The sequence below is a fragment of the Etheostoma cragini genome, chromosome 14 (assembly GCF_013103735.1).
Source record: "Etheostoma cragini isolate CJK2018 chromosome 14, CSU_Ecrag_1.0, whole genome shotgun sequence".
In the NCBI taxonomy this organism is placed as follows: domain Eukaryota; kingdom Metazoa; phylum Chordata; class Actinopteri; order Perciformes; family Percidae; genus Etheostoma; species Etheostoma cragini.
In genome coordinates, this window is record NC_048420.1 from 23269143 (window position 1) to 23281180 (window position 12038).

The 12038-nt window shown below is 39.8% G+C and overlaps 1 protein-coding gene across 1 annotated transcript in view; it reads right to left on the reverse strand.

Moving 5' to 3' along the window:
• LOC117957201 (F-actin-uncapping protein LRRC16A-like) overlaps nt 1-12038 on the reverse strand; it is a 57716-nt gene that overhangs the window by 44478 nt on the left and 1200 nt on the right. The window lies entirely within an intron of this gene.

Consider the following 12038-nt stretch of genomic DNA (forward strand, 5'->3'; position numbering starts at 1 on the left):
TGAATCTGGAGCATGTGTGGCTGCTTTGAATGACGCTTTGAATAAATATGATCCCAAATGTAAACAATGGTGATTGTTCTACTTCTTTTTATATTAGTTAAAAACAGAATACCGTTCACTTAGAGGAATAGTTCGTTCACTTCTATCTATATTAAGCTGATTAATAGTATAATGTCATGTAAGATCTAATATTAAGGAAAAAAAAGCTTTTAAAACTGCGGTAGGCAGTGTATTGTTGGCGTTGTTGGGCAAAAATTCCGCCAATCACAGGCCATAGAGCTCAACATTGTGGTTCTGGGAGTGAAAATCCTGTTCAATTTCTCCATGAGGGTTTTGATTGTTAACCATAATGCCTTAACCATTCAATGTAGACAGACCACGAGTTACGGGGTTGTGAAAGGAAGGTTTACGCTTTTTAATAATAATGCGCCGAGTCAAATGTTTAATGGTCACAGTTCATCCTGTAGCAGGTTGGCTTGATTCCAAGCACTTAAACTTCAATTGAATGAAGCACAACATTCATGCTCTACTAATGTCTAAGAGAGTGTTGATCTTAGGTGTGAATAGATGTAGATTGCTGTTTACACCAAAGACAAGTTTTGTTAAAATCCTACAAATAAGGGTTTTAATGTGGTGACGGTTTGTGTTCCATGCATCAGCTTAGGCGTTGTGCTGTTGTTGATATGAGGAGACGTGGTCACTGATCTAGTTGAATCACTAGATGGAGCCATTTAGCCATCAGTGTCACTGTGAACACTAACCAGTAAAGTAGACCAGCTGCTGGTTTATTGGACCTGGATTTAGTCCTGAACCCAACATATTTTCTTACTGGACCCAGTAACACACTCTGTATTACATGCACATTGGGGTATGATGATCCTGTCAACTCACACAGCTACTGCACATGCCTTTCTGGAGGACAATAATATCTTTCAGCCCCGACATCATTGTTACAGCATAACACCTGCTGCAGTTTTTTCAAAACCTCAATCTAGTTCAAATCAGATCTTTTGGTAGTTCAGAATATTGCTAATTGTTTCAAATCATGTCCCTAATTGGTTGAAGATTAAAGGTGTCCCACAGGGATCAACATTAGGCCCCCTGTTTACTGCTTTTGATGAGCCCTCTCTTAATCATTTAAACATTGTACCAAACTCCAATGTGACAACATACACTGTATGCATTTCACAAGAGCACTGATATTTGATGTTCCTACTTTGGTATGTTTGTATAAAAGACATCTTATAGATGCAGTAGAGCGTTAATTAATAATTAATTAATTCTTCTGATTTTGGTTAGATAAAGACAGCAGTCTATCCTACAAAACTCAAGTAATACAAAAAGCTAAAAGTTAAATTAGATCATTGTACCTTAATGTAACAATTTTTTAAATCTTCAACAGGAACCCCCCCGCCAATACTTTTATACTACTGTCTACATTGTCTACATATTGCTATGAGATTAAATTTGCTTATTACTGGAATGAACTGTAAAAAAGAAAAACGTTTCAAAGGCTGAAACTGATTCTTGTGAAGGACTTTTAATGTTTACACATCATACAGATTTTTTAAAATGATATCAATATGTATTTAACAAAAATAAAATAAGTGAATTATTTGCGATTGTTTTAATTGTGACTGTGTGATGACTTCTACACTAATTTGACTGTCTTGAAACGTTGCAATGCTTAACTTCAGCCAATAGATGCCAATATATGGTTTTGGAGAAACTGCACAAATGTGGCTTAATTGATACTTTAATAGACCTTGGGGTGGAAATCATCCTGTATGGCACATTTTGAAATTTATTTAAAGTATGTGACCTTAAACTTTCATCTTATCCAAGTTTGCAGAAAACTGGACAGTTTCAACGCTTCGTTAAGAAGATAATGGATTACAAAATTTTCGGAAAATTATGTGTCAGAACAGTTCAAATTCAGTTTTAGGGAGATGATCTGTCCAGGGTGCTGAAACATCTGCAGCTTTTTCTTCTTTTACGTGAGGTAATGTCTCCACTCTGTTGTCCGAGGGTTAATTACATCACTCAATGGACATTTCTACAGTATTTGTTTTTTTTTTCTAGTGAACTGAGGGCTGTGCAGGAGTTAGGCTGACAGAAGGTTGGAACGCACACTGTGACATAATCTCCTGAGATAATATGAGGAACATAGTTTCCATGAAAAGAGGGTAAGATAGCACACTCTGCCTATCCTCTGACACCATGTAGAAAGGTTTTTTAGTGAGCAATTATTTATTGAATTGTGTGCAAGAGAAATGATAAATGAGAAAAGTCTGTAGGCAATTACACCCCATTGTGTCGTAATCAAATTCCCATTGCAATGTCATATTTAAGAGAGGGAGGAGAAAACGTTGGCTGAAAGACGCTGTTCCTAAATCTGACTGTTTAAATTAAAAGATTTACACCCTTAATCAGCAGATGGGGGGAAGCGGGATTGTATTTTTCATTTATTATGTTGTATTTTAGCTGTTTGTTTTTTTCATATATATGTACTGTATGTATGTATGTACAGTATGTATGTATATATGCAAGTACAGTATGTATGTATGTACAGTTTGTATGTATATATGTATGAATGTACAATATGTATGAATGTACGTATGTATGTATGTATGTACAGTATGTATGTATATAAATGTAAGTACAGTATGTATGTATGTATGTATGTATATATGTATGTATATATATGTAAGTACAGTATATATGTATGTACGTATATATATGTAAGTACAGTATATGTACAGTTTGTATGTATGTACAGTATGTATGTATATATGTAAGTACAGTATGTATGTGCAGTTTGTATGTATGTATGTACAGCATGTATGTACTGTGTGGATGTATGTATGTACAGTATGTATGTACTGTGTGGATGTATGTATGTACAGTATGTATGTACTGTGTGGATGTATGTATGTATATACCAACCACCAAGGCAAATTCTTCAAATGTAACTTTCTTTGGCAATAAACCGATTTCTGATTCTAATTTCTGATTCTGAGAACAGGGCGAGTGAGGGGAAGGAGAATGAGCATGTAACTCATCTTGATTACAGTTCCTGTGTTGTGTACACACTCTGAGAGGAGAGGGTAAGAATTAAGGTTAATTAGAGGCGCGTCAAAACAAAACTGCACTGCTACTAAAAAGGCACATCATGGGTTTACACAGTAACACCATGAGGCAGGATTGTACAACTCTGGGAAGTTACCATGGTGATTCATTTCATCCTCCAGCGTGACCATCAGGAGGTGAAGAAAACGAGTTACCCAAGTATTGTATCAGTTGTTTTTTTTTAAATAGTGTTTGGGAACACAGCCGAAGGTTTGCAACGGAAATGTGGGTCACTGCAAAGCCGCACATCACTGGACTTCATCGTTGTGGTCGTCACTCACACAGCGTGACGTTTAAAAGAAAACCCACGCAGCCAAACACGAGCCATCCCAGTCCGCCATGATGTGTGTTTACAGCTCTGAGGATGCACATGCCAAGCCAAGTCTGTGGCAAGGTTACTACAGGACAACGTAAAATCCAATCCAAAGGGATTCATTTTTGGGTTGAAACCAGAGACGGTCTTGGGCAGCTTTGGGCTGCTTATGTGCTTCTGGTGTGACATCATAAGGGGAAAATGAAGCATAGACGTGTCTCATGGCAAGGCAGCTTTATCTGTAGAGCACATTTCAGCAACAGGGCAATTCAAAGTGCTTTACTCAAAATCAGTGAAAAAAAAAAAAAACAGTTAAAAAATAAAAACAGAGAATAAAAGTTACAGTGCAGCATAATAAATTAAACATTAAAGACATTGACAGTAATTTAAAGAAAGGCCACATCATAAAGAAAGGTCTTCAGCCTGGATTTAAAAGAACTGAGAGTAGCAGCGGATCTGCAGGTTTCTGGGAGTTTGTTCCAGATATGAGGAGCATACAACTAAACCCTGTTCCCCCTGTTTAGTTCTGACTCTGGGGACGGAAAGCAGACCTGCCCCAGACCACCTGAGAGGTCTGGGGGGGTCATAGTGTAGTAGAAGATCGGAAAGGTATTTTGGCCCTAAACCATTGAGTGATTTATACAAACTAGCAAAAGGACTTTGAAATCAATTCTTTGACGTACAGGAAGCCAGCCATTAGGACTTAGACAAAATAAATCGAGGTCCAATAGACCCCGTGTAGAAACTTTACTTTAGTTTAACTTTGCCCATGTGGTAACAAATAGGCCAATTTTGTAATTACCTAGAAAACATTTCACATGTTTGACTTCAGCTCATGAAAAATGAGGGCAAAAACAAAAATGTTGCGTTTATAATTTTGTTCATTGTATTTGGATGATATGAGAATGTTTATAGAGGCTGAAAGTATCTGACATTAGGGCTGTCAATCAAGGAAAATATTTAATCATGATTAATCGCATGATTCTCCATAGTTAACTTGTGATTAATCACACATTTTTTGTTCTGAATGTACTCTGAAAGAGATAATATTTCATCTTTTTAATGGTTTTATCAACATGGGAGCAAGCAAATATGCTTGCATTATGCAAATGTTTAGTAGTACGCAATATTCTAAAAATACCAGAGCTGTAGTCAAGACCGCTTTAGTCGAGTCCAAGACCAGGACTAGTTTAGTCCAAGTCAAAAACATCTGTCCCTTTTTCAGACTTTTTTAGTTTTTACTAACACCACCTTACTAGTTTTACTTAACTTTTTGGAATTCATGGTCAATAACTCACATTTATTTAGTCTAAGTCTAGTCTGAGTCTAAGTCTTAGTCTAAAAAGCAGACATTATGAATTATTTTGACTAATAGTTCAGAGGAATGAAATAGATTAGAGGAATGAAAGTGATCATTTGTGTTTGTAAAGAGCGTTACAAGGAACGTAATCCATGTTTTGTTGTAATTTGGTTAAAAAGAAACCCATATTTCAGATATAGACATTTTTTAAAGGGGGTCAGATTGACCCGAGGACAATTGGAGGGTTAAATGTTAAACATACATGTGAAACGCACATTAAATCCTTAACAGTATGGCTACCATATAGTTATTTTCTTACAGTAGGCTTAGCTTCAAAATTGTCAGGTAAAACAAGGCTTGGACCCAAAAGTAGGGGAATTAAATTAAACAAAAGACTTACAACATAAAGTGTCATGAGGAAGGAAGGCAGGCAGGCAAAAACAAAGAAAAACCAAAAATCCAGATATAAAATAGAAAATAACTACCAGGAAGAAGGAGCACAGGTTACCGCAGAAAGCACAAGTACTAAATGCACAAGGTAACGGGGGACAACGAGGGACAACGAGGGACAACGAGGGACAACGAGGGAGAGGTGACATGAGGGCTGAAGAACAGGTGGAACGAATCAGGGCATGGCAGTTACTCACAGGCGGGAAAACACAAGGCAGGAAGCAAAACCAGACATGAGACAAAAAAACAACAAGGAAACAGAGATTAAATATACAAAAAACAGAAAAACCACAACAAAAACACGTTTTTTTGGTTTTTATTCACAAACATGCTAATGTATCTTTCCAATTGAACGTTGGATTTGTGTTGTATATTTTCACATATTTGAATTTTTGAAATAGAAAACTTAAAAACAATTATAATCTAATAAATTGGTGGTTGGTAGTAAGTAGGTAAGTAAACTTTATTTATAACGCACCTTTCACAGACAATAAGGGTCCCAAAGTGCTTTACAGTAAAAACAAATAAAACAGCAACGCAAGAAATACTAAGCCATGTTGCTGGTTAAAAGCTGGTCTAAAAAGATGTGTCTTCAGGTGTTTTTTAAAGGTTTCCACAGAATCCAAAGCTCTCAGAGCCAAAGAGAGAGAGGTCCAGAGCCTTGGAGCCGCCACAGAAAAGGCTCGATCACCTCTGGTTTTAAAACAGGTTCTGGGGACAGTTAGAAGGTCTTGGTCTGAAGACCTTAGAGAGCGACCAGGAGTGTGGGCGTGTGATAGATCCTAAATGTAAGCGGGAGCTTGACCATGCAAGGCTCTGTAAGTAGTGATTTGTTATGGTTGCGGAAGGAGGACCCAAATGCGGAGCATGTGAGAGCTTAAAATAAGCTTTATTAACACAAAACAGAGTCCAACCAACCAGGGATCCAACAGAAAGCACAAAATGTACAAAAATCAAAAAACTTGCAAAACATAAAAATTGTATTTATAAAAAAAAAACACCGGGAACACTGCGACAAGGTGACGTACAGACAGGCGGAAGAACTAGATGATCTGACAAGAGACAAAGGGAACACATGGGTTAAATACAGGAGGTAGTGAGGTAACTGGTAACAGGTGATACATCAGGTGAAACACGTTAGGGCGGGGCAAGACAATCAGACCGACAAAAGTAAAGCTCGGCATGACGAGACAGCAAAGGAGACCAGACCATCAACATAAAACAGGAAGAAGAACAGACACTTACCAGGGGACACGAGACATGATCACAACAAAAGACAAGGGAGAAAACTAACACAAACACAGTGTTGGAACTGTTCTGACACACAATTTGTCCTAAATTTTGTAATCCAGTATCTTCATAATGAAGCGTTGAAAATGTCCAGTTTTCTGCAAACTGGGATAAGATGAAAGTTTAAGGTCACATACTTTTAATACATTTCAAAAGAAGCCATACAGGATGATTGCCACACAATGATCACAGTTTTAAAATGCATGGTAGGGGGGGTGGATGGGTCGAACACAGGACCTTCACCCAGGAAAGCGGGGTTTGTGTCCCGCGTGTCCTTAACCGTCCCGTTACTGTGAGCCCACCCACGAGCCTTTCCTTAACCTAACAGCGTCAAAAGGGACACCGATAGTCCGGACCGTTAAGTTTAAGCGTGTTATATGACGCAAAAGGAGACTTTTAGCATCGATAACAACAACAAAGTGAGAATGTGTTGACACTTTTTCCAGACAAGGAATGCACATTCCAGCTCAGTCTGTACTGAAAATGTGGTTCCTATCATCATTAAGGAAAACCCAACTTCCTCTGAGGTCATTCCAGATGAATTCCACTTTCCCCTGAGAGGGAACGAGAGAAGCTGCCAGTACTGAGGGACGAGACAACAACCCTGTGGTCCCAGAATGACAAAGCAAGATTTTACTGCTGATGTCATGTCATGTTAATGGAGGCTGAAAGCATATATTAGGTAGGAATCAAGTAAAATATTCAATCTCGACTAATTGCAAGATTGTCCATTAAGGCCACATTTCTTTGTCTGTTCTGAATGTACTCAGGCATCTGATAAGGATTCCCCCTGGGGGCCTTCCTGGGGAGGTGGTCCAGGCACGTCCAGCTGGGAGGAGGCCTCGGATTACATCTCCAACGTGGCCTGGGAACGCCAGGCCTTGATGTGGCTCGGGAAAGGGAAGTTCGGGGTCTCCTGCTGGAGCTGCTGACCCCCTGCGACCCGATACCGGATAAGCAGACGAAGATGGATGGATGGATGGATGAATGTAGTCTAAAAGAGATGTTTCTCAAGTTTTTATCAACAAGTTTTATTAGGACTGCAACAAACCAAAACAATCACAAACATTGTAGAATATTCTCCAAAATAACTGCAAACTTCAGGCTTTGAAACTGAACTTGCCATATAAAGTACCCTTTTCTGTATCCACTTCTGTACACTGGCCACTCAATCTTTGAACCTAAGTGATGGTGCACTTGTGCTCTGTGAATGCTCACAATTATGTAGTGTATGGTTCTTTCCTTATATGTACTAAAGGTGAATCAATGTGGTATGTGGGGACTATTTTTCAGGGGTGTCTGGTGGACCTTAATCAGCAGAAAATGTGTCTGGCATGCTGACCGTTGTACTTTGTGGATGTGCACAATTGGTTCAGAAACTGTGGTACTTTCATCATTTGATCTAGGTCAATTATATGATACTGTACTTTACATTTGGAGCGCATTTGAGGGGTGTCTTGCAGGCCCTTTCCAGCAATTAATTTGTCTAGCATGGAGATTTTTGGGTTCGATGGGATGTGTTTTTTCATTTCAAGGTGGTTTCATGTGGTACCTCCACATTTGAGATGGTACTTTGAATATTTCATTGAACACATTTCTTTCAGCCCTCACTCCTTGAGGCCCCCAGGGGTGAAACGCAGCATTGTGGCTCCGGGAGACATCCATTTCATTCAACGTACGTTGTCGCTGCGGTGATACCAAAGCCAGTGAGGAGGAAGCTGGACGGATGCTGCTGTGTAAATGGGAGAGATCACACAGTGTGTCACGCTTCCACGATAGGATCTGACTAAAGTCAAGCTTTGTCTCTCACGGTGAGCCATTTAACGTAAGACAGGTGCAGCAAAAGCGTAATTTCTGTGACTCCAGCAGTACAAACCCAGTCGACAGAGTCATTAAACCAACCGTGGATTTCATGAAACAAACATGGTCAAGAAGAAAGGCCAGTGTAACCTGTGGGAAAAGCACAGATGTGCATTAGGTGCTGCAGAGCTGCAGACAGACGGTGGGAAAATGGGCAGACTCTCTACCGGGAATCCATTCATTCAGTTTATACTCCGAAGTCGGACTTTCTGAGGTCAAAGTTGGAAACCCCTGCCTGATTTCCTACCTCCAAAACACGGATAATCTCAGATTACCATGAGCTCAAAATCCAACATGGCTGCTCCGTGCATCAACAATTGTGAAAGCTGTAGTAACATTCAGTTATTAGCCCTTCTGTCTTATTTGTGTCTCACTAAATCAGTCGCACACAGTACTGTATCTGTAGACCTTTTGCTACGCTGCGTTGTTATCAACTGGTATTGCTACCAATGGCTAACCTAGCTAGAGCTAATCCCACAAGGAAACATTTGACTTGTAAATGGGCCGAAACTGTGGCGTGACGTCATTCTCAGCTCTGAGTTCCAAGGTTAATGGATGGCACTGTGATATATTGGTGCAGCTGGAGGCAGATGCCAAATTTAGTGCCAAATAACCTGATAGCATCTTTGATTGTGTACAAGCACACAACCTCATTTGATCTTTCTCTCTCTCTGCAGATGGGGGACTTCTAGATGTTCAAAATACCTTATTTCTCCCCTGTTCGGCAACGTTGGATTATGGCTAAATTTTTTGATGCACGAAGTCAAACATTTAGCAGTAGAGGTTGTAAACAAGCTGACTGTTTTGCTGGACTCGTGACATCTCTAATAACTGTAAATGCTGTTATTGCAGAGAAAACCTCCATGTAGACCTTCATCAATCGAAGAGGAGGAACACAACACACTGACTCCATTACGTTAGCGATGTTGACAATGTTTTTACAGCAGCATATATTTCACAACCACTACTAGCCTTTAAAGCACTGTTTGCAAATGCATCCATATTTAGCACGATAGCGTGTACTTTACTGGCTGTACAAATAAAGCCTTCAACTGTTAAACAAGCCAGAGACACGCAAAGTAGCTCAGACTATGAATGACCACAATGTGAATACAATTTTACGATACACGTCCTACCATAAATCAACACATTGATATCCCTTTCATTACAAAATGAGGCGGATTATAGTGAAACTAGCTAGAAAGAGCTGTACCAACAAAACAATTTAGTAGAGGGAACTGGCCATTAGCTTTCATGCAAAGTGCCCTTTCCTTTTGAGTGTACACTAGAAATATATTTGGGTTGCTTATCATAGAGATAAGACCCACAAAGCTGATGCAGACAGGAAGCAGTGTGCACACACACACGCTCTTCCACAGAACAAATCTGCATTTAAAATGTGCGTTATTTTCATGCATGTTCGTCATTCAGCTGTTAGACTACGTTCAGTAAACACTGGCCTCATGAGAAGATAACGATCTCAAGGTACGTGCCCACCGTAGCTCGCCACAAGAACTTATCAAACTATCTTCACTGACCTTCTTACGCCCTCTTACGTCTGGATGGCTGGACCGGATTGGACGAACGCTGTCTGCTCCCAGATTTCAAAACACACCAACATGGCGTCTCGTTTCCTCTGAATTTCTAGAAATAGCTCACCATAATGTGTTTCCGGGAGCGATGAGCTATGCAGTCGCTGGACCTGTCTTTGCTTGAGATTGACAGCGGCCAGTTTTAAAAGACTTTTGTGAGTTTTTCGAGAGGCGGCAAGTCGAGGTGGACGCCCCAGATTTGCACAAAGCAATTAGAACGTGAACTTGCGTGAACCCAACGGGCCGGTTCTAAGGCAGTTTTTGAAATGTTGTGAAACCCGTCTAAAAGGCCTTATTGTAGCTGCTGATTCACTTCTGACTCACTGTTAGCCGCATGCATTTCCTATCTAGCTACGCATTTATTTGAAACCAAGGGAGGAGATTCAAAATGAAACCACTTTACGGCTATTTGTTTAAAAGCTGCCTTCCACACAAGGAAAAGCTATAATCAAAAGATAAATACCGACCACCAACGACTTCCATTTTCATTTATGAGTATTGAATTCCTGAATATGGTATGTCATCTCTAAGATAGTGTTGTGGAAGTTTCTATACAGCAAAGGTTGTGGGGTGAGACTTTGTTGAAACTAAAATAAAGACAGCAGTGCGACTGAGTCAAGGTTGGTCTTCGGTGGATTTTCTTGATTATTATCCTTATTATATATATTATAAAACAGAGTTTCCCAGAGTTAACAACAGTAACATTGTGACAGAGTCGGAGCGCAGTAAAACAGAAACATTGTCTTAAATCCTGCTTTCCCTAGAGAGAAGACCCTGTGTCTAATCTCAGCAAAACAATCTTACAATACAGACACGTGGGAGCCTTTTGACGTCATCCTCATGCCTCAAAGTTTTCATGTGTCATTTATTTTTAGCTGCTATAGACAACCTGGGCCTTGGTCACGTACAAATGCAAAACATCCAGACTCTGCTCTCTTATTGATGAACATAACATAGGTGTGAGAAAAAAAAAGCTAAACCCCGAGTTGCCCCTGATTGCGCCATTGGAGTGTAAATGTGTGTGAGTGTTTATCTGATGAGCTCCACAGCGTGTGAACGGTTCCTGAACTGTGTAAAAGCGCTCCGAGTGGTTGTTAAGACTAGAAGAGCGCTTTATAAACAGCCTATTTACATATCTCTGGACCATCTTGGTTTTTCAGACTACCGGGCACCAGCTTTGGTAATTTAGGAACACACAGCTGCTGAGTTGGCTTCAGGGAGCACACGTACAGAAATTCACTGAATGAAGTCATATCACACAAAAGCATAGTTATGCACATGATAATAATACATGAATATTATAGAAGGATAAATGAAATCATGCTTAAATGTAATTTTTTCCCACTACAGTAGTGTCTTTTTACTCTAAGCCACCCACACCGTAGTCATCGTGTGTCTATTTGTAGTGATTCGGTTCTGTTAAGCATGTCTCTGTCTCGTTGTGTTGTTTTGCACATCTTTTAGGGACATTTTGCAGACTGGCTGGTCCCTCTCCCTTTCTCAGGTGTTGGGGGTCAGCGCCACCCGGGCCGATGTGATTGGTCTATAGAAACAAGCCAGAGCATTTTTCCCTCATTGCACAACAGATGTTCTAGTTTGAGTTTGGTTTGTTGAGGCAAGTAAATACTTTTTAGACCTTTTTGTTATTGACATGACAGCTTTTAGGCATGAAAGGGGAGAGAGAGAGGGGAAAACCAGTCAGCAAACAACAGCCGGTTGGAACTGAAACTGAGGCGGCTGCGTCGAGGACTGAGCCTCCGTGTATGTGCACACGCTCTACATCTGGAACAAGGAAAGAAAAAGTTTTGAATTTACATATGAGCTTGTAGCTCATCATGTATCCTGTTTTAGAAACTTCATTTGCATGCTGTTAATAACATGCTTCTTGGGAAACTGACACCGGGCTCCATTCAGCCTCCTTGGCTGCGGATACTCTATTTACATATCAAATATTACATCTCTATGTTTAGCTTTATTTGCCTACATTTTCAAGTACCTGCCATGTTGCCATGATGGTTAGGATTTGTTTTCACCTTTTATAATAAACACCTTCATTTACAAATTGCATTTTGTGTTTACTTGTGTTGTCCTTGACTATTGTTTA